Source organism: Lacerta agilis, chromosome 10 (assembly GCF_009819535.1).
Source record: "Lacerta agilis isolate rLacAgi1 chromosome 10, rLacAgi1.pri, whole genome shotgun sequence".
In the NCBI taxonomy this organism is placed as follows: Eukaryota; Metazoa; Chordata; class Lepidosauria; order Squamata; family Lacertidae; genus Lacerta; species Lacerta agilis.
Window position 1 is genome coordinate 35,090,151 of NC_046321.1, and position 22,052 is coordinate 35,112,202.

The 22,052-nt window shown below is 42.3% G+C and overlaps 1 long non-coding RNA gene across 1 annotated transcript; it reads right to left on the reverse strand.

The window, feature by feature from the left end:
• Positions 1–19,381: 19,381 nt before the first annotated feature.
• Positions 19,382–21,831, reverse strand: LOC117054521. Its single transcript, XR_004427509.1, has 2 exons — positions 21,492–21,831; positions 19,382–19,638 (listed from the first exon to the last, which is right to left on the reverse strand). It is a non-coding gene; the product is annotated as an uncharacterized LOC117054521 (long non-coding RNA).
• Positions 21,832–22,052: the final 221 nt, after the last annotated feature.

A 22,052-nucleotide genomic window follows, 5' to 3' on the forward strand; every position in this document is an offset into this window, starting at 1 on the left:
GCAATGATGTCATAATGCAGGGGAAAAATGGCTACGTACGACAGCATTGTGGCTTTGTGCTATTCACTACATAATCCCTGATTGGCTGGGACCATCCGTGTAATTGTATCTACGGAGGTTTGTCAGCATCAACACTTCCACAGAACCTCACTTTGTTTTCCAGTGAAGTCTGCTATGATCCAGAGAGCAGAGAAATCAAATAGCCCTAGCAGTAGGTTACAGCAGTCTCCAAAACTTCAGATCTATGTACTGGGATAATGATGGCTGCATCCTCATGCCCACAAAAGACAGGGACTGTGGAATAAGCTCTTTATGCCACATTCCCAACTATAGAGTGGCTGGAGCACACCGTAGCAAGCTCCTTCAATGCTGGTGGAATACAACTGCTGCCCATTAACTAGGCTGGCTGTCAGATCTGCTGGCGGTTGCTCACGAGTGACCAAGCATGAGTCCCAACTGTCTTTTAAACAGTTTATTGTTGCAGACTATCTACAGTGCAGAGAACAAGAAAACACGACCGTCTCAGTCACTTGCAGAATCCAGGAGTGCCGGTTTTCGGCTGTGACCCCAACATAGGAATTTAGGCATACTGAGGTGCCTCCTCCCCTGTCTCCTTTTGACCCCTCTGTGCAACTGGGGCGACGGAAGTGGCACACTCCCCTCAGAGCGAAGCTCACGGGGCATGCTGGGGCTCTCAGTAACATCCTTGAGCCCCTGCCTCATTGAGCTGCCTGCAGCTTGCTCCTCCCTGCTGGAGGAGGTACTGCTCTTCCCGCTTTTCCTGCTTGACAAGGTGTCGCTACTGAGGAGGTGTCAGGGCTGTCGGTACATCAACGACACCTTCCGCCCTGCTGAGGGCAGTTCCCTGACACTGGCTGAAGCTGATGGGAGTTGGACTCTTAATAACATCTGGGTGGCAGTGCATTGAGTGTCCCCGGCTTAAAAGCTTCAGGGGTGGGGCCAGGTTAGGGAATTTAAGGATGAGTGGGATCTGATAGAAACTGGAATTCGGTATTTTTGTCATTTAACAAAATTTACATGGCACTTGATGGTAGTGAAGCCTGTGAGCAGTTTATAACAAGTATTAAAATGATCAATAAAAACAGTTTAAAAAACAACTAAAATATTTAAAAATAATTAAAATGAATAGTGAAAGAGATTAAAACGCACCAACTTCTGCATGCCTGGATAGACATGCCTAAACAAACATTTAATTCAAAGCCCCTGACCTTTTTCATTTTTCTTTTTTACACTGATAACAAGGATCTCTGAACCACACAGCAGTGAGGCATATTTACCCTAAGTTTACTGAGTTCCTGGAGGCCACACACCTATTCCTAGGGGAATCTATGTCGTATTAGGTAATAAAAAAGTCAGTTTGTTATTCTTAGCCTGTGTTTAGAGTTCTGTGACACTTCTCTCTCTCTTTCTCTCTCTCTCTCTCCCTCTCTTTCTCTCTGTATGTGTGTGTGTGTTTAAAAAATTGTGTAATGCCGAGCCAAAGCAAAATGTACCCTAAATCATGCCTCTGTTAAAAAGAGAGAGAAAGAAGTACACACAACAATCTCTCATTCCTCCCTGTTCCAATGTTTGTAGAGAATTTAGTCTTGTACTCCTGGCGAAATATGGCAGAACAAGGGCCAATTGACCAGGAGAATAAGAGTGTCCCTGGGGGTGCATTAATTTCCTCCTACTTGACCCAAGACATCAGAAGAAGCAGGGAGCCCTGTAATCAGTCCAAGCCTCTCTCAATTCATAAGTGTGACAAAGCAGTAGTAGCAAATACACGCTCTCTGCACCCTGGGGAGGTGAGGGTGGGAGTGCAGCTGATTGCATATTTACCGGTATATGGATGGGAGTCAGGAAGGATGGGGAGAATGCAGAGAGAGGAGTGCTTTCCCAAATGCTTTCTACTGAAACACAGCCCTTATCTGTTTACTGATGCCCACAGCGTTGTTTCCATAGATAGCCCTGCTTTGTGATCGCAAAGCATCAACGATGGCAGGAAAAGATTGGACCTGATGCCATATGTGAAAACTAATTTAGTAAGAAATTGCACAGCAACAAGGCAATGATGCTTTATTTTAAATGGCAGATGCCTCATTAGTGATGATTTATTTAGATGACCTTCTCAGAGTGATGCCAATTCTCTCCTTTCTTCCCAAGCCCCCTCCCCTCTCCCAGCTCACTGCAAAATAATCCTTAGGAAGCAGAAGGAAGCACCTCTCATCTAAAGCTCAAACTGGCTTAACCTTTCTGCTCCAAAACATTTCAGTAACACAATAATTTGTAAGGTTTTGCATCAGGCTTAGACTCTGCGATTAAAATTTTCAATGTGTATGAAACCCTGAACAGGGGCAATGTTTTGCTGCATGTCTCATTTGTGAAACATCCCTTTTCCTCATGTTGCTTTAATCTTAAGACTGGGACTAGCTGAGTAAAAGGGTTGCTAGAGATGTGCAGCACTGTCAGAAAGGCTTGTGTCATAAGGTGTGTTTTGGACATTACCCAACTACCACACAACATATCATCATTTGACTTTGGGGTGGAAGTTGAAGATTAGCAAAAGGCATTTGGGGAGGCGGAGAAATTCCCCAGTAAAAGTCAGCATGTCCTACCAGCTTCCTGAAATGTTAGAATTATCAGGAAATGCCAACATTCACAGAGTTCCTGACATTTACCAAAATGTATTTTGATTGCGTCTTTTATTTTGCTTTGTTTTGTTCTAGAATGTGGCAGACCTTGGAGGGGAAGGGACATACGCAACCAGTTTGGCAATTCTGCTCAGAGACAGAAAGTCCATGTGTCCTTTTGTGGGCTGGGGCCCCTAAAGGACAGCACTGCAGTCAACCACTAGCAGGTAGGATACTCCTGACATTTGTTTATAAAGGTGTCTAATTGCCACATTTATATTAAACATGACTGAAGGAAAGTAAAAACAAACAAACAAAAAATTCCTTCCAGTAGCACCTTAGAGACCAAGTAAGTTTGTTATTGGTATGAGCTTTCCTGTGCATGCACACTTCTTCAGAGGAAAGTAGTAAGGGAGCAAAGGTTGCCCATCATGGGATTTCAAAGCTATCTAATATTTTTCTGTTAATTAAAAATTTCCTCTGAAGGGAGTCATGTCTTTTGACATGTTACTCATAAGTTTTGATAGGAATTATCTTCCTTAGTAATGGTAACAGAACATGCTGTCAATATTACTGGGTAATGTTGCCATCCCTACGGGGGACCCGATCCCTGGTGTCATTACCATATCTTGCTTTATTCAGAAACACCTTCAACAGAACCACGACGAAATGTTATATAAAGGCAATAATTAGCACTGGATCAACTGTTTGCATTTTCACATCAGTGATTTTTCTCTCCCTCTGGAGGAAATGTTTGTTGCTAGGTTCTTATTTTTTAATTTACACTGCAATACCCAACTTGAAGTTAGACTCCATGTGGCATTTCGACTCGGCAGATAAATAAATGAATATACACAAACACATCAGGTGTATTAATTTAACAAACAAGATCATGCTTGATTGGCTATATTGGGTGTGAGGAACTGGATCCAACCAGTGAATTGGATTCTGATCTCCCTTAAACCCTGTGGGCCAAGTTTGATGGGTGGGTGGAGCTGCCCACCAGTCACCTGACTTCACAATGATGTCGGGGCTAGCAAAGCACTGTGCAGTGTGCTATGCAAGCTTGTAAAATGTGGTCCATTGAGCTTTGACCGGCTTGGGTGCGGAGCTTCTGGGACCCTGCAGCAGGTACCACAATTATGAAGTTCAACAGAAGGAGAGAGGCAGAGGGGGTACCAGATTTTGGCATCACAGTGTGTGTTACTGAAATTTGAAGTGCCAAAGTCCACCACTGATTGTTGGAGCTTCCGTGCACAGTGCTAAGCAAAAAAGGGCCACCTAAGATCATTCTGGCATCAGATTATTGCTCTAGAAAGTCATGGCTCTGTGTAGCTCTGTGTAGCCAAGCTGTAGGGGAGCCTGCGACCCATGTGCTCCATTTCACGAACAAGGCTGTTTTTGTCAAGAAAAGTTTCCCATATTTTTTTCTGCCACTACATAATACATGTACTACCTTACTGCATTATTGGAACAATTTCTTGTGCTGCACATTGGGATAGCTGTCTTTGTGCTAATTCTACTTACTTTTCTGTGTTATTTGGATGTATGGTTTCAGCATCTCAGTATGAATTAGCCTAGTCTGGCACTGAAGTCAATCTGTTTGCATTCCAGCATCTCATCTTGTGCAATAACCCAGTGATCTGTATAGACAAACAGAGCAAACTACCCTATCAGCATATTGTTCATATTACTGACACTCTTGGAAAATAACTTACCAAGGTTGACTAAGTCTGTTGTTTTGAGGTGCTCCCCTGGGTTGTGCATCACTCAGTGCTTTGATATTAGGTGGCCCCATTCTGCCTCGAGATGGGGGACCTTTTAAGTTGCATAACCTTCTCGTGAGGCTACAACTGCTAATTTGGTGATTAATTACCTATATTTCACACTGTTTATTTGACAACGCTTAGATTAATTTCTCTTTCCAAGCAAATCACATTTAGGGATGCATTTGCATATCTTGATTGCGGTTTAATGCCCTGGCTATCATAGTGGTTTTTCTGCCTACTCAGAGAAGAGTACTTTTAAAAAAAAAAGGAAACAGGGAATGGTTTCACGTTACTGCATTGCAGATTGCTGGATGGTCATACCTTTATTTGAATGAAGAAAGGGCTTGACCATAATAAGGATAATATTTTGACCTTCTTGGCTTTATTTGATTAACTATTCCAGTAAATGTTGCTGCCCTTGGCTTCATTGGGATGAAGGGAAAGGTATAAATTTAATAAAATATTCAATAAATAAGTGAAAATAAGGCTATATATGCATGTGTGTGTGTGTGCATGCACGTGCATATACTACAATCATGCATTTCAAAATGGAAGGCAGAGCAATATTACTAGATCAGAGGGAACTATACCCAAGCACTGCCATTCTGTCATTTGCAGGGTAGAAGATGAAAGGAGAGTAGATTTTCGTTTTTTCTTTCCCTGCTTTTGGCCTCCCCCTGCATTCGCTTTCAAAGAGGTTTTTCCAGGACAATATGAATACTAATACCAATAATAATTTTATTATTATCCCACCCATCTAACTGGGTTTCCCCAGTCACTCTAGGAGGCACTTTCTGTTCTACACCAGGGGATTGGTCCAGAGTTCAGGGAGCACCAGCACCAGTAATTTCAAGAGGGTGTGCTTCTAAGGATGGATCTCCTCCTCTGAGAGTAGCCTTCCTTCTCTGCTCAGGGTACATCCACACTCCTGCTTGCCCCATCACCTTCCCCCGGAAAACCTGCTGCTTACTGATGGATCAGAGAGCAAACGTCAGTCGGGTTTTCTGAGGATTTTCTCCGATTCAGTGCTAAAGAGTGAGTTTTCTGGGGGAAAGACAAAACTGCTCAGACTTATGCCTAGAAAGCATGGGGCAAGTGGAAAATTGCTCAGACATGGGAGCAGCAGAAGTGTTGAGAAGCCCTCAGAGGGAGAAATATTCTGAATACCATAGTATGCCTTTGCAGGGACCTTTGGGATTGTGCCCTAAGCCTCTTTGAATGGAGACGTTCCCTTTGATAACATTTGGGTCCAAAATCAGACCATCAATATAAGAAACCCAGATCCACACATGTTATATAACTATATGCATTTGCAGACATTCAACACTAATCAATCCATTGAATCTGAACTCTTACACAGTTAATGATTGCTATTGAGAACCATAAATCTGTTTTTCAGTTTCACGCAGCCACAGTTCAGAGCTCAAGACTTTCATTGCTGGCTAAAGAAGATGGAGTTTTTCCAGTATCCTGTATCCATTTTGCATATTACTTCTATGCCCACATGGGCTGATTGTCCTTTCTCTGCCTCAGTAAAAAACAAAAACAAACCACTGTGCTCCTCAGCTCCACCAACTCTTTAGGGCTCTTCTGATTCATGCACATTTCCAGAAGATACATATTCTCTTGAATGTGGAAGAGTCAATCTCCTGGGAACACTCTGCAGTAGTCTTTATGATAACAAGACCCAATATTTACCATTCATATGGAGACAGCCTCTAAACACTATAAATTGCACAGCACCACAGAATACAACATAGCACAGCTGAATATATTTGAGGCAGCAATTTCCCCTGCTATGATTTTCTTTCATGATATGAAAACATTCCCTCTGTAAACAATTTTGGTTTGAAGCCAAAATAGGATGGAGATCATAGTCCAGAGTTACTACAGACACTGCATATACACAGGTACATACCCCATTTAATCAATGCTCTGCTGCTGCTCCCCCATAAGAGGAAAAGGACAACTATGATCCAACTATAAAATATGATCCTTGAGAATTTCTGTGCACAACCTTTTAAAATAAATATTAATGTCTGAATTATCATCCTAAACTTGCATGCATATACACAACAAGAGAAACATGAAAGTTTATGAGAAGCTGCTATGAGAGTATTAGACTGTTTACCAATGTTTTTATGGACAATCGCCACAGTTTCACAATACTTCATATAAAGCAAACACTAAAAGACCTGATGTAGGCACATGTTTTTCAATTCTAAATGATAAAGTACTTTAAAGTTTGTGGGAATCTAACCTTTAAAGTTCAATCAATCAGTTGTCTGGAATATATAGTATACTTCTTTCATACCTGATCATGATTAGCAATATGTATGCATATGTGCTGTTATGAATTCCTTAAATTAAGCAAAATGAATCCCTTTGTTGCTTGAATCGTCTTGTTGCACGGAACAAATAAACTAAGCCTATGTTCATGTGTCTGAACATGCAAACAACAAACACACCAAGGGGAGGAGGAATCATAGCCGCAAGCTTGGTGCCTACCTGCATGTTTGCTCATCTGCAGTGCCTCTCGGTGTGCATGAACTACATGTATAGGTTTGAATGTGTGGCTGAGGCCCATGCTTGTGAGGACTCTGGTATCATGTACGAGCCTTTATATGTGCCCTTTGCAGAAGCAGCACAGGACAAGGCTTAGCTCCGTATTTTTACACCCTTCTGTGTACATTCCAATTTCTGAACCAGGTTCTTGTAACTCTGCTTGCAAGGGATGGCTGTTTCCACCTGTCTGGCTCCCACCCACCAGTTCTGAGAGCTTTCCTAGGGCAGCTGCTTCCAAAAAGAACTCTCTAGCCTTTTGGGTAGAGGCATAAAACCTTGGGGACAGAGCATCTGATTGTTGGGAAGTCAAAGTGCTGTGCAGAACTCCATTGTTGCAAACTGTGGTTTGAAGAGCTGGTAATTAGCTGATCATTGACACTTCAAAGTGACACCCCCCCCCCCCGAGCTCTTTGCAAGAGGCACACAAATAAACCTGCACTGTGCTTTGAGGTCCCAGTGATCAGCCAGCTGTAGCACTTCAGAAGCCAGGTGTGCAAAACTTCGGAAAGCCCAAGTGTAGAGCCTCTTGAATATAAGACAATTGTCAGTTCTTCAGAAGCCCCCTTGGACTCAGCCCAGCTGCCCTTTTACCTGTCCACGCCTGATGATGTCAGGTGACAAGCAGGTGCATGTGGCTTGGCCAAAGTAGTCAGGTGACCTATTTAGGTCCATAGACTGGAGGCTCCTCACCCCTGATCTATACATCCAGCGGGGGGGGGGGATTGTACTATGCCCTCAATATCAGCAATCACCTCACATTCATCCCAGTTGGGTGGACACCTTGAGCAGAATGAAGGGGTGAGAATTATAAAGCCCAGCTGTCTCTGCCCATGTGTGATTGGTGTGGCAATGCAGTGTATAGCACAAGATCAGTTCATGCATAGTTGGTGGTGGACACAGTGCCTTCCTCCACTGATGAAGCAAGCATAGGAGGAAGGGAGGAGAGCCTTTGTTTTTGTTATTAGTGAGAAGTAATAGAAGGAATCCAGTGAGATTGCCACTAGTATCTTAATTGTTTTCCCATGTTATGCAACCATGTGATGATAATCATGTACTGCTGAGTTCTATTTCAAAGCATGAATGTTCATTACTAAAACTGTTGCTCTTCTGCATAATGCGTCTACCCACCTCCATCTTTCCTGTCTTCAGCATTCTCTTTCAAAAGCAAGGGAATTAAAAGGATGATGAGCAAAATGGGTTTTGTTGTTGTGCTCACCCAATTTTGGCTACTTTAGTTTTCAGTTTAATGCTTGCAGAGGAAGGCTGAATGGATTTAATTAATGTGTCTAAAATTATGTATTTCAATAGCTATAAACAAATGCACTTGCATTTATTAATATAAAAAGCTATGCAAATGGCTGCTCTTTTGATTGTAGCAGTATCAGAAAATTAAAGTAATGATACACTGTGATTAATTGATTCAGGATGGGTTTTGTTGAGTAATCTTGTGCTTAATGAGGTTCCATCTATTCAATTTCGTTTTCCATTTCCACTTGTTTCACTCCTGGTCTTCCAGAAAACATGAAATTTTAGAAAAAGCAATGAATAACTTTATAAAAGATATATTGCTGACCACAGAGGTCTGTCTTTTAAAAAATAACTCACCTTTTCAGTGTGAAGCTGAAGCATGTTAAATGCTTTAGTCAGTGCTTTTCTTCTTCTTCTTAAAAACATGTTTAGGGGTACTCTCATTTTCCTACTCATATTGAAATACTGCCCCTTAATGAAGCCAAACTTAGATTCACAAAATGTTTAGGGGTATGTGTACCCCTGCGTCCCCCCTGAAAAAAAGCACTGGCTTTAGTCATTCGGAATGAATTTTCTTAAAACCTTAACAGCATCAGATAGTCAATTAACAGGGCATGGATACATGCTGAAGGGTGGAGCGGAGTATACATTGAAGATATGTTAACACTGCAAAAATATTGCAAATTTTGCCATCTTGTGTCAAAATGGCATCCACTTGTATCCAAACATACTGTAGATGAAAACCTGTGCCTTAATCGAAGGAACCATAATGAAAAATTTGGTTATGATATCTTAAGTGGTGTCTAAATACAAAGCAAACAAAAAATGTTCGAAAGCACACAGTAAATGTTCTACTCTTTTTTGTTCAGCCAGAAAGTAGGAGCAGGAGCAAGAGTCACATACTCCTGTGACCCTCAGTTTTTGTTTTTTTTTAAATGAAAAACTAATCAAAGTTTCTATTGGGTTCAGTCCGTCGTATGGAACTCGGATTCCTCTGTTTCTCCCACTTTGGATTTTGTGCAACCCAAAAGGAAAGTCACCTTGGCTTTCTGATAGCAGGGAGAAATTTGCTCTCCCTTTTTATCCTGACAGAAAATCACTGCACTCTCCATTGCCCTGGCTATCACATGCACCATGGCTTCAAAACCATCCAGGAGGAGATTGATTTCTGCAAATGGAATCAGGCTTATGGCAGATGGAAGTCATATCTTCCTGGCCGAATCTCACTCCTCTGTGTAAGCGATCCTTCTCACATGCGAAAACACATTAGCTTGGTGAGGACAGTGGGGAATTGAATCATGACATAATCCAGGGATATCTTCTGGAAGCAGAGGAAGTTACTTGGGCTAATGGATTGATTGATGAAGGCAAAGAAACCACAAATGAATATAAGAGATGTTCAAATTAAAAGAAAATTCAATTCACAGACTGAAGCAGCATTTAGATCACAGTCATGATCTCACGGAAAACAGGCAAAAGTCAGGAAGTCCTTCAGGCAAGAAAATGACCTGTTTCAACTCTAGGATTTCTCTGACTTGGCTTGGTCTATGCCAGAAGTATTAATGTTGCTGAAATGCAATTAGATATGCTCAGTATTAAATTGTGCACTATTCCAGGACATTTAGGCAAAGAGCTCGAGCACAAAAACTTGAAAGAGAGTTTATGATGAAATCATACAAGCCGAGCTACATGCTTAGAATTGTTGAACGGTACAGCTATTCTGATTTTAAGCAAACAGTGCCTAAAGCAAGATAGTATTTTACATATATGGAATACTGTTTAAACTGTATATAGCATGTCACAGAGAAGCCTGTGCTATATTTTCCTCTGTGCTATGGTTTACAAGAATTGCTTTTAACATATGACATTCTACTATTCAATTCCCCATTTGCTTTCTGAAGTGGTGGTGTTCAGAGTAGTGGTTTGTGCATTGGACTGGAACCTGAGAGACCAGGGTTCAATCCCTTGCTCAGCCATCACTGGGTGACCTTGGACCAATCACCGTCTCTCATCCTAACCTACCTCACAGGGTTGTTGTGAGGATACACTGGGGAAGAAGAGAACCATGCATGCCACCATGAGCTCCCTGGAGGAAAGATGGCATATAAACATGATAAGGTAGGTAGGTAGGTAGGTGGACCACATGGTGTTTCTGAACACAGAGTTTGGCTCCAATACTGTGAGCTGAACAGGATTTGAAGTTGTGAGAAATTAACTTTCCAAAAGTAATAGGTAGGGGTATGTGTGTGTGTGCATGCAGGTACAACAAGAGTGTCAATATTTTATGTGCTTCTTGCTGTCTCACATCTGGAAGTGGATATGGGTGACCCTGGAGCAACCATGGATTATTATGACACCACCCCCACCATTCCCACACTCCCTCGAACATCAAGACAGGTGCAGGAAGCAAGGGAGGGCCTATGACACCATGGCTGTCAATAAGAGACCATGTACTCTCTCTCTGTTTAGGAATACAAAATGGTCATGTGATCCAAACAAGGATTCCATTCCCCAGAATTCTTCAAATTCTCATTGATCTTGGCAAAGCACTAACATCAGAAGCGTAAAAAGGGCTTTCACTATCTCATGCTCCAGTGCTTCTAACATCCCACGCAGTTGTTTATGTGTCAGATTCAGCGGTGAAACTATCTGAAGGTCTTATCTAAACTGAAGAGCCAGCATGACCAAGGGTGGCAAGAACAACTTGCAGATTGGCCTGGGGAGATAAAGGCAATCAAGGCTGCAGGGAACGAGGAAGGACTGGGTATTAATAAATCTAAAGCCTGACACCCAAGGAGAAGAAAGAAGTGCTTTTGGTGAGAAATGGGCATGTGTCACCAAGTAACCAAGCAACCACAAGTGTAGGCAAACTCACCCACATCATTTCCTCAAACACCCTTCTTAATGTTTTCTGTTATGAAGCTTCTACTTTAGCTTGCACGAGGAAGCTAACATTTTGGGGTGAAGGGGGAAAACCATTTCCCTTTCCTCAGCCGCGAGGAGGTTCTGAACCATGTGCTCACTCACCCCACACCTGATACCAGATATGCCATCAGGTGTCAGACAGGTAAAGATGGAACAGGTAGGAGCCTTAGAGTGCATTCCTGACCACTCTTTGGCAAACGGTGGTTTTATCCAGCACCTTTAAAATTTGGCACCAAATGCAAGCCTGGCAAAGATTGGTTCCACTCAGGAACTAATCCCTGCCAAAAGTGTGTGGGGTGTGTGTGTGACATTTGCTCCAATCAAGTTGGTCCCTGCTGGGAGCAGCTACACACCGAAGTATCAGGAATGCTGGAATGCAATGTGACTTGAATTCAGATCGCATTGAAAATGGGAAATGGCTCGCCTGACCCCATGTCACCATCAGGTGATTGACAGGGTGCGCACCAATAAAAGTCAACCCTATCTAGTAGGATCAGTGGTCAGGGATGATGGGAGTTGTAGTCCAACAACAGCTGGCGACCCAAGTTTGGGAAACTGCTTTAACTGTACTTCGATGCCTCCTGGGGACATTGGCTCTTCCTTTTTATCCTTACAGGAGAGCACATTCCTTTCTCAAGATGCAGATGACAGGCTTTCATTAAGGAGAAGAGCACATCGGGGGCAGCTAACTTGCTTCATGCAGAGTGATCTATGCCATTCAATTACAGAACTTTCTCATCTGCCCTTGCTGCCCGCAGTCCTAAATAAATACCTTGTAATAGCAGGCTGTTACTTATGAGTGGCAAAAGGCACTAGTAAGTCTTGAAATGCTGTGTTCCACTGACATTTGCTCACTAAAAAAATATTAAGACTGAGAATGACTCAGAGGTTTTGAAAGCACGCGCACACACACACACACACACACACACACACACACACACTCCTGATCAGTCTCCTGCCCTGAAGTCTGCTTCTTCTCAGATACTTTTAATTATCACTTCACCATTTCAATCTTTCCACATTGTTCCAATGCTCATTCATTAGCTGCGAATGACCATGTCCCTTTATAAAACATCACAAAGCCTTAACCAAAAGCCTACTTGATGGCTCTGAATATTAGCAACAAAAAAGAAAATGACTGGCATGGATCATTCATCGTTATTTCGGTGACTAAAGCCATTCTGCAATAGACAGCTATTTAATGAATTCAATTTGATGGATGGATGAAAAAATATGTTAAGCGGGGAGCGACAAAGGTTCCGATCCTATGCACAATTACTGGGTGCTAAACACTATTAGACACAGTGAGGTGTAATTATGAGCAAAATTGCATAGGATTGGAGACAGAATTTGGAGACTGGATTCTTGAATTTTCTGCTTAATCAACCATTCTTTGTTCTATGATTGCACATCAGTTGGTCACTGTGTGGTTAAGCAAAGCAAAAGAGATTAACAAAGCACACAGCACATTCATGTGCAACAAAGAACATGTGTGATTTCTAATTATAGCCTGAACTGGTCATCAATTTGAATGGATGAGACAGTTTCATGTTATGAAACACCCTGCACAATTACAATTTTGACAGTAGCTCATTATTTCTTCAGCTTTGTATGGTTTAGAGTTGAATCAGTTATTTTCATCTCCTTATTCCTTTGCTTATACAATTTCCCATGCAAAATACAGTTGATTGATTGTACACTGAATATTGTCTCACCTGTTTCTAGTAAGTAGGCATTGCTCCTGTAAGAAACAATGCTAGATCAACACTCCCCTTGGGGAGTGTTGATCTAGCATAAAAAACAGTGGTTTGCCTGTGACAGGTGTTCCTGGTTTGGCTGTTCATAAATTTGGCCTTGCTCATTGAGACCTGGCAACTTGATCTAGCCAGCCTAGGATTTCCCTCACTGGATAAGGGCACACACAACTCATTTGACCATCTTTGGAAGACTGTTGCATGCCTGGTCCAACCAAGGGCTTGGAATTGGATTACTTTTCCACCCAGTCCAGTCCTAGGATTCTGTGCTGCTTCATGGAGAAGGAAAGTGTATAAACACTGAGGCATTAACCCAGTAGTTTTGGTATACTTGGTTCTCTTGTGACTTTCATAGTATAAAATGTGTACAATTAACAATTCTGGACAGTAGAATGTTGCAGCGTATGAATACAGACAAGGGCTTGTTAGCCAGTTATTGTTCTTTTGTGGGAATAGCAAATTGAGAGGTTTCCCTTTGAAAGCATATTGAATGTTTTCAGGCCTAGCAGTTAATTGATTTCAAAAGCCATTTCCTGCACTATATTTTCCTCAGGACCATATGATGGCCAGATTTCAGAAAAGTACAGAAAAGCAGATGAGAACCAGAACTTAGTTTTGAAAGGAAGAAGGATCTGTTTGAATCAACTTTTGTGTGGTGTGTATATTTCATGGCAAAGCCTTCCTGGTATTTCCTTATGGATAATGGCTTCTGCATCATGCAAGGACATAAACATGGCTTCTTTGGCTCAGCCTCAGCAACTATTGCTACCTCCATGGATTGCAAGTGTAAAGTCTAGTGAGAACACCAGTCATGAGCTAAGCAGTAGAATCCCAAGGCACTTAAGGGAATGAGTGGGAAATAGCTGTGGAATCTGACCCGGCCCTATTATTCAGCAGGGATGAAGCGACCACCTCAGGTGTTGGCATACAAAACTCTGTGTGCCGCATGGCCTGTTCTGTACCTCTAATCTGCTTCCCTCATGTATGGTGGGGGATACACAGGGGCGTACAAAGCGGGGTGGAGGGGGCCCGCTGCCCCCCAGCTTTAGATGGCCCGCTGCCCCCCCAGCTTTAGAGTGGCCGAGGGCGCGCACAGTTAGTATGGGTACCGCTCGTGTGGCGTCCATATGGGCTCTGCTCTCTTGCACTGTGCGTGCGAGCGTCTGTAAAGGCTGCTGCTCACACGGTGACTGTGTGGGCTGTCTGTATGGATGTTGTGTGCGCGCCACCGGGTGGTTCGCCCCGCCCCTCGGCATCCTGCCCCGGGTACCGAAAAGGGTTCCTCCACCACTGGGGATACAGGCCTGTGCCACCAGAACTGAATCATTTCTTATTACATTATTATTACTGCTACTGCTGCTGATGCTGCTAAATTTTCCAAGAGGCTCAAAGTGATTATATGGTTCTTCCGCACTCCCCATTTTATCCTCACAACCTACCCTGTGAGGTAGGTTCAGCCAAGAGACAGCAACTAGCCCAAGATCACTCAGTGAGCTTTATGGTTGACTGGGGATTTGAACCCTGGACTGCTAGTTCAGGGTTTCCCAAACTTGGGTCTCCAGCTGTTGTTGGACTAGCAACTCCCAGCATCCCTAGCTAACAGGACCAGTGGTCATGGGTGATGGAAATCGTAGTCATAAAACAGCCTGAGACCCAAGTTTCGGATACCCTGTCCTAGTCTAACACTCTGACCACGCTGGGTATGATACAACTGGCAGGCTAGTGGGCTTCTGTATATGGAATGTGGTGTATGTTGCGCGGAGCCATCTTATCCTTTGCTCAGGCAGAAAAATGCAATAGGCTGACCTTGAAAGACATAACAGGAGTTTCACAATGATCCCAAAGTGCTACAGCTGACTGGGAATCACATCCGAAGCCCAAAATGTGAATTGACACACAGAAGCTTCAGAAAAATGGAGGAGAGGCTGACAGGAAGGAGGTCTTCATGGCTGTTTTGAATTTGGGTGGTGGGAGCTATTTTATTTTTATTTTGAAATCAAATAAATTCAAGGCTAACATTCGCCGTCTTCTGGAAAGTTTTTTTTTTTTTTGCTGCCTGAAGAGGAACTGAAATATATTTATTTTATCTAGGATCCCCACCTCATCTTCTGCCAAACATATGCTGAAATCTTAATCATTATGGGGCCAGCAAGGTCTTTCATCCCTACCAACAAAATTCATAAGATAAAAAGGGAGCTATTGCTCCTTGCTCTTTAAAAAAAGATATTGGCAGAATTCTCTCTGTCTTCCTTCCCTGTCTCATCAGAATGATTCTCCCCCCACACACCCTTAGACCTCCCATCTCGCCACACAGGGTTCATAAAGCACAATTTGGAAATAATGAAAGAAATACAGGACACAACATGTTTCTGGCTGATAGTATTGATTCCAGGTTTTCTCACAGAGAATTAATTCACCCATATGCTCCTGCTGCAATGCTACTTAACTGCTTCTATGACTTCCTGTTGAAACTGTTTCGCATATGTAACAGACCTCAAATCACAGATCAAAACTAATTACAAAAAAATTGCTCAGCAGAGGACATATCTGAGATAAATGCAGGTTCACATTGGCACCTGATTTTCATTATCCGTTTAATGGAGAGGCTAATAAAGAGAATACAAAACAAATAACGAGTGACACATTTGGTGCAAATGATGGACTAGCCTTGGTACAACAATGCTGCATTTGTTTGTTTTTCCTCTTTTCAATTTTCCAGAGCCAGTGTGGTGTAGTGGTTAAGAGTGGTAGACTCGTAATCTGGGGAACCGGGTTTGCGTCTCCGCTCCTCCCCATGCAGCTGCTGGGTGACCTTGGGCTCGTCACACTTCTTTGAAGTCTCTCAGCCCCACTCACCTCACAGAGTGTTTGTTGTGGGGGAGGAAGGGAAAGGAGAATGTTAGCCGCTTTGAGACTCCTTTGGGTAGTGAAAAGCGGGATATCAAATCCAAACTCCTCCTCCTCCTCCTTTTCTTCTTCTTCCATGTTTCCTCCCTTAATTCATTTGTATGCCATTATCTTTGTCATAATGGAAACATCCTAAAACTTATGAAGCTACTCTGTGGGTTGGTCCAGATAGAATGCTAAACCATTATGTGCAATGTTATGTGAGCTAGCCTACCCACTGCCCCTGGCTCAAGTCCCCCTCATCAGAGGCGTAGGAAGGTCAGGTGGTACCCGGTGCGGAAAATTTCTTGTCCACCATGGGTTTTCTTTTTGCCTGCAAAAATGGTTTTAAGTCATTTCATATTTTCTTACAAAGGAATTAATCATCATCACCATCATCATCACCATCATCATCATCTTTTATTTATATTCTGCCCTCCCCGGCTGAAGTTGGGCTCAGGGCGGCTAACATCAGATACATAACATTGGTATAAAATCAAACAAATTGAATTACCCCCTAAAAACGTGTCAAAATCAAATTAAAGTCTAATTAGATGGATTTCCGCAGGGTTAGGGTTGGGAACAGTAAGTGCTTCACTGAATTGAAATTTCAGCCCTCACGACATAGGAAAATGGCCAAGTAAAGAGCTATTTTTGTGGAGGACAGTCAAGATATTAACTGATATGCATGAAATTTCAGATATAGCTATATAATACTTAGTGTAGTAAGATAAGACCTTTGGAGCAGGCATTTTTTTAAAAAAATGTTTTTTTTTTTTAATGAACCACCCTAATAGGGCAGTAATTGTTCCTTGATAATTTGTCGCCCCCCTCCATGATGGCACCTGGGGCGAATCGCCCCCCCTTCCTACGCCCCTGCCCCTCATACACTGGCACACTTTCATTAAAAACAAAAAACAAAACAAAAACTGGAACTTGCCATAGTCGAAACAAAATAGGAAACAAAATAGGAAATTCTTTCCAGTAGCACCTTAGAGACCAACTGAGTTTGTTCTTGGTATGAGCTTTCGTATGCATGCACACTTCTTCAGATACCATCGTATCTGAAGAAGTGTGCATGCACACGAAAGCTCATACCAAGAACAAACTCAGCTGGTCTCTAAGGTGCTACTGGAAAGAATTTCCTATTTTGTTTCCTATTTTGTTTCGACTATGGCAGACCAACACGGCTACCCACCTGTAACTGGAACTTGCCATGTTGTCTGAAACCAGAGAAACTACTATGTTGTTGTTCAGTCGTTCAGTCGTGTCCGACTCTTCGTGACCCCATGGACCAGAGCACGCCAGGCACGCCTATCATTCACTGCCTCCCGCAGTTTGGCCAAACTCATGTTAGTAGCTTCGAGAATACTGTCCAACCATCTCATCCTCTGTCGTCCCCTTCTCCTTGTGCCCTCAATCTTTCCCAACATCAGGGTCTTTTCTAAGGAGTCTTCTCTTCTCATGAGGTGGCCAAAGTACTGGAGCCTCAACTTCAGGATCTGTCCTTCTAGTGAGCACTCAGGGCCGATTTCCTTGAGAATGGATAGGTTTGATCTTCTTGCAGTCCATGGGACTCTCAAGAGTCTCCTCCAGCACCATAATTCAAAAGCATCAATTCTTCGGCGATCAGCCTTCTTGATGGTCCAGCTCTCACTTCCGTACATTACTACTGGAAAAACCATAGCTTTAACTATACGGACCTTTGTCGGCAAGGTGATGTCTTTGCTTTTTAAGATGCTGTCTAGGTTTGTCATTGCTTTTCTCCCAAGAAGCAGGCGTCTTCTAATTTCGTGACTGCTGTCACCATCTGCAGTGATCATGGAACCCAAGAAAGTGAAATCTCTCACTGCCTCCATTTCTTCCCCTTCTATTTGCCAGGAGGTGATGGGACCAGTGGCCATGATCTTAGTGTTTTTTTTTTTTTTTGATGTTGAGCTTCAGACCATATTTTGCGCTTTCCTCTTTCACCCTCATTAAAAGGTTCTTCAATTCCTCCTCACTTTCTGCCATCAAGGTTGTATCATCAGCATATCTGAGGTTGTTGATATTTTTTCCGGCAATCTTAATTCCGGTTTGGGATTCATCCAGCCCAGCCTTTCGCATGATGAATTCTGCATATAAGTTAAATAAGCAGGGGGACAATATACAGCCTTGTCGTACTCCTTTCCCAATTTTGAACCAATCAGTTATTCCACATCCAGTTCTAACTGTAGCTTCTTGTCCCACATACAGATTTCTCAGGAGATGGATGAGGTGATCAGGCACTCCCATTTCTTTAAGAACTTGCCATAGTTTGCTGTGGTCGACACAGTCAAATGCTTTTGCGTAGTCAATGAAGCAGAAGTAGATGTTTTTCTGAAACTACTATAGTTAGTGAAAACCAGCCAACATCAAACCATAGTTTATAAACTGGCTTGTTTTCATTAGCCACACTTAACCACGGTTTATGATATGCACAACACACTAAGCTTCTGAACAGCCACCCTGGAGAAGGGACAAGAAACATGTGCATGTATGTGGAAGCTAGGCTTGTTCTCAGAATACTAGGCCATGGCTTAGTCAGTGCTACATCTGAATGGAGCTTTTGACAGCTGGTATAATTGTCAGTTGCCACTGTCCTACAAGGATTTTTCTCGCTGTATCGGTCATAGAATTTTTGTAGCAGGCGGAGAGGGAAATGGGGAGGTTATTTTGATAGGATTTTTTTTTTACGTAGTTTATTTCTCCCCCAAAGCTGAGTCAGAAAACTGCAGCAGCTCTAGACAAGTTGTATCCAGTAATTTTTATCATACTGATAGCATCAGCTTTCTCAAAATACACACTGCTGGAATAGAAACAATTTATTCCTTGTGAGCACCAGCTGCGGTAAAAAGAGCATGGCCAGAGATTTAGGATTGATTTGTTAGTGCATTTCTCTGATGGTACAATCTTATTATCACATAGCTCTGCCTCACTGTTTTAAGTATTAAGAAGTCCCTGAATGATTTATATGCATTTGTAAATGCCTTTTTTCTTCTTATTTTGCTGTGGCCACTCTTTCTGGGTTGCTAGCCCTGAAGACTAAAGCACCTTCCTGTGGGGCAGAAGGGATGGGGGGCTTCTTCAACGCAGGAGAGTCCCACTGAACTGCCTCCTCATCAGCAACTGATGCATGGATTATTATTTCCACCAGAGAGCTTGACAACCACTGCGATCTCTGGCATAAAATGAAGTCCTCAAAGCTGTGCATTAATTGCAGCTAAAGTGTGTCCTTTGAGGCCTCCCTTGTGCTGTGGAGATCCCTTCATTGCATGGGGGTTAGACTAGAGAACTCCGGGATCCTTTCCAACTCTATGATTCTGTGGTTCTAACACATGCTATCCCCTATCCCCTGCACTGCGTTTTTGGCGTTGGGAAGGGAAAATATTAAGGAGTGGCAAGGAGCACAGAAATGAGCCTTCAGAGAGGGTGGCTGTTTTCACTTTCAAATGGACCCTCTAATGCAAGCAGTGCTTTACTTTGAATAACCACCCCATTCTAAATAATCTTCAAAGGCACCTCCTTGGGAGTAGGAGGGATGAATGATTCATAGATCCCTTGGGACTCTTACTCCTCCTTACCTGGCTATGATGTTGAGATGCTGGCAAATCAGTTCATATATTTACTTTCATATATTTAGAGATTTCCAAACAATGCTTTGCTGTTATTATTTCTCGTTAAATTTATCCCACTGGCATTGATGTTGTAAGTGAAGTCTGGAAATTATCTCTCCTGCTCTTTCTCTCTCCTTGCTTTTCGAAGTGTTTATTCACCAGAGCCCTTTAATTTTGAGCCCCGTAGACAAGAGCTGCTCCTTTGGCTTCATAACTCAGGTAGCTACAAGGCTGCAGAAATAAAAATGAGAAACAGTTATGTAATTGAGAGACAATGAAAATCTCTATCAGCGCTGACAAACAATTGTTTTCCTCACTGCCTCCAAAATGTAATTATATGGGCCTCTCTTGCTTTCATGTATCTAATTACTGAATTACTATAGATCATATTGTCTGTGCCGTATCCAAAATGCAGTTTCTATTGCCTTCCAAAGGGTTTATTGTTCCGTATCAATTTAGGATTCTCTCTCCCCACACTTCTCTTTCATGCTTCCCTTTATGTAACCCTTACAAAATATCAATAACATGCCCTGAAGAGGTTTAGGCCTTGTTTCAATTTTCCATGACTGTCATGGTGTCCTTTCATCTCTGACTACGAGCTATTATTTTCATAGATCTTGTGTACATATTACCCCCACATTTGCTTACAAATGCTGAATGGCATCCTTAGGCAGGGGCACTTAATAAATGTATAGGTTAATGATAGCTTTAGTTAGGAGGACTACATGCAAACAAACGTCTCTCTGCACAAATTATACCCATATCATCTTTCTTTTTAGTTTATTTTTTTTTAAAAAAAAATTCCTCATTGTACAGCTTTTACTAGCACTTTGGATGATGAGAGCTCATTGAACATTATTCTCAACTCACTTTCCAAATTAAAATGCCTGAGCCAAAACCTTATGATGCTGCACATCTTTTCCGCTCATGCCATTTGCTGCAAATTAGTGTTTTGAAAATGAAAATAATGGTACTGGGAGGAGAAAATGCTTGCTTCACACTTAGGTGTCATGTGACGTGCCCTAGATAATTTAAAGACGCGCTGAAGCATGTGAGCCAAGTGCGAAAACAGAGTCATGACGGGCCTTGTAAAAGATGCGTGATTCTCAGCGATGTCTGCATAAATCCAGTCCCATTTCATCTAACGTATTCATAAGCATGTTAATTATGTGAGTTTTCCTGAGGAAAATACATTGTGCTTTTTCATATAAAGGAAATATTCTGAATTCTCCGTATCTTAGTTGATTTCAGTTTATGAAACAGCAATGGGAGAAAAAAAATTCTTTCCCTGTGTTGTGTTATTTGGTAAAACTTGGACATTACTGGCAAACTGCAAGAATTTCTAACTGTAAAAGGAGATGCTACAGTCTAGTGGCCCCTTAGAAGGTGTCTCAGGGACCATATGACATACCCTCCAACATTTTTCTGATGAAAATAGGGTCATCTTGAGGAAAACTTCTTAAGGAACCTCTTCCCCAGAGAAATTCGCCTGGTGCCTTCATTATACACCTTTAGGCACCAGGCGAAAATGTTCCTTTTTAACCAGGCCTTTGGTTGACTGGATTGACATCCTACATCCAACATCCTATACCTTTTTTAAATGTTGCTCTTTTTTTGGGGGGTGTTATTGGATCATTGTTCTTATTTTGACTTTATATATTGCAATGTTTTCTGTGAACTGCCCCAAGACCTCTGGGTATAGGGCGGTATATAAATTCAATAAATAAAATAAAATAAAATAAATAAAAATGGGATATCCTGGGATCAAATCAGAAACCAAGATGGCTTCTGTAAATCTGGGACTGTCCCTAAAGGATAGGGACTAGGGACACTGGGGGTGTGTGTGTCCTGATAGGATGGATCAGAGGTTCTTCTCCAACATCAGAGAAGGACATCCAATGTTGGATCCCCTGTTCCTGCCATTGCAGCAACTTACATATCCCTGGCCAAACTGACTCCAGAGTTTTGACATCACTAGGACTCCAAAGAGGGTATCCCTGGGGTGGTTCTAGGGCATGCTGGCAGAGGCAAACTTCTGCTCCTCTAAGCAGGAGTGGCAAATAAAACCTCTTTTACCTTTCATTGTGTCCCTCTAAAAGTGTTCCAGCTTTGATGCTTCTACCAACATCTTTGGTCTAGATTAATAAGACGTCTTGCAGCCACTGACAAATGAGAAAGCATTCTGGGGAAAAGAATGTATCATCGTGTTGAGACTTTAGCTGAGGTCTCAAGCCACCTGAAAAGGAAGAAATTACCAAATCCATCATTAGAATCAGCTTTGTGGTGACAGCAAAGGCTGGGGAAGAGAAGGGATCCAATGATATCACGTGCCATTCTAGAGAAAGTCAAGGAAGTTAATGGATCTGTTAATTGGATTATTGCTGCAACTGTGGCCCTATCACACCACTTCACACAATCATGCCTTCCCCCAAAGAATTCTGGGAGCTGTCATTTGTTATAAGTGCCGAGCTACAATTCTCAGAGCATGCAAACACAGTAGTTTAAACCTCAAATGAGTGTGTCTATAATAGGCTTCCAAACATTCTTGAAATTACTACAACAGCCAAAAGCCACAATCTGCAATAGAACTTCAGTAAGTTCAATTGTAATAGATTTTCAGCATTTTCATGCTGGGTG